The sequence below is a fragment of the Musca domestica genome, unplaced genomic scaffold (genome assembly GCF_030504385.1).
Source record: "Musca domestica strain aabys unplaced genomic scaffold, Musca_domestica.polishedcontigs.V.1.1 7, whole genome shotgun sequence".
In the NCBI taxonomy this organism is placed as follows: Eukaryota; Metazoa; Arthropoda; class Insecta; order Diptera; family Muscidae; genus Musca; species Musca domestica.
In genome coordinates, this window is record NW_026712383.1 from 22,064,787 (window position 1) to 22,066,117 (window position 1,331).

The 1,331-nt window shown below is 20.2% G+C and overlaps 1 non-coding gene across 1 annotated transcript; it reads left to right on the plus strand.

Annotated features, from left to right (window-relative positions):
- The first annotated feature begins 667 nt into the window (after positions 1–667).
- TRNAP-AGG (transfer RNA proline (anticodon AGG)) lies at positions 668–739 on the plus strand. Its single transcript has one exon. It is a non-coding gene; the product is annotated as a tRNA-Pro (tRNA).
- The last annotated feature ends 592 nt before the right edge of the window (positions 740–1,331 follow it).

The window sequence follows — 1,331 nt, forward strand, 5'->3', positions numbered from 1 at the left end:
TATTCGTCCGATTTGCCTTTTATTGTGCACCAAACGTTTAATATTAATCCAAATAGGATGGAAATTGGCACATATAACCGAATTAAGCTTAGAAATTAGTGCTTTGCTTTGGTGGAAATAGGTCCAAACATAGCTATATATCCCATATATATTGTTCATCCGTTTTGTTAAATTTCTAATCTACATCCGTAATATACACCTCTTAACAACGATACTTGGGGAAATATATTAAATACATCTCAGAATTGCTTTTGGCAAATTTTATCAGGATCGGTTCAGAATTTGATATAGTTTCTATAAATATCTTCGCCCTTTGGCCTTTCTTTATTGGTTAGAAATTTATTTAACAAAAAAAACAAAAAGGTTTAACCTAGCAATCGATCGATAGTTTGTCATAAGCCACAATGAGAGGTAATTGACAATAGACGAAATCGTATCGTGTTTTCAATGTAATTTCTTAAATAAGAGCTTATACTTTTCATACCAAACTAATACAGTAGTCCAAGTATTCAGTGGCTTGCCTATGTAGGCATTTTTGTCTAAAAATATTCAAAATTCAACAATTAATGCTGGAACGTGTTTCTCATCAACAATCTGCTGCACTATCTATGATCAAACTGAAGTTTTCCAAAAAGTTCGTTGGTGTGTGTAGCAGCATAAAACAACTGGCTCGTTGGTCTAGGGGTATGATTTCCGCTTAGGGTGCGGGAGGTCCCGGGTTCAAATCCCGGACGAGCCCAAGTTGTAAGATTTTTTATAAATATTATTTTTTTTTAATTTCTTACATTACATTAATAAATATTAATATTTTTATTATTAATATTTTATTAATTACCATTATTATATTTATATTTATCATTATTATTTTTATTATTATTATTATTATTATTATTGTTATTATTATTATTATTATTATTATTATTATTATTATTATTATTATTATTATTATTATTTTATTATTATTATTATTATTATTATTATTATTATTATTATTATTATTATTATTATTATTATATTATTATTATTATTATTATTATTATTATATTATTATTATTATTATTATTATTATTATTATTATTATTATTATTATTATTATTATTATTATATTATTATTATTATTATTATTATTATTATTATATTATTATTATTATTATTATTATTATTATTATTATTATTATTATTATTATTATTATTATTATTATTATTATTATTATTATTATTATTATTATTATTATTATTATTATTATTATATTATTATTATTATTATTATTATTATATTATTATTATTATTATTATTATTATTATTATTATTATTATTATATTATTATTAT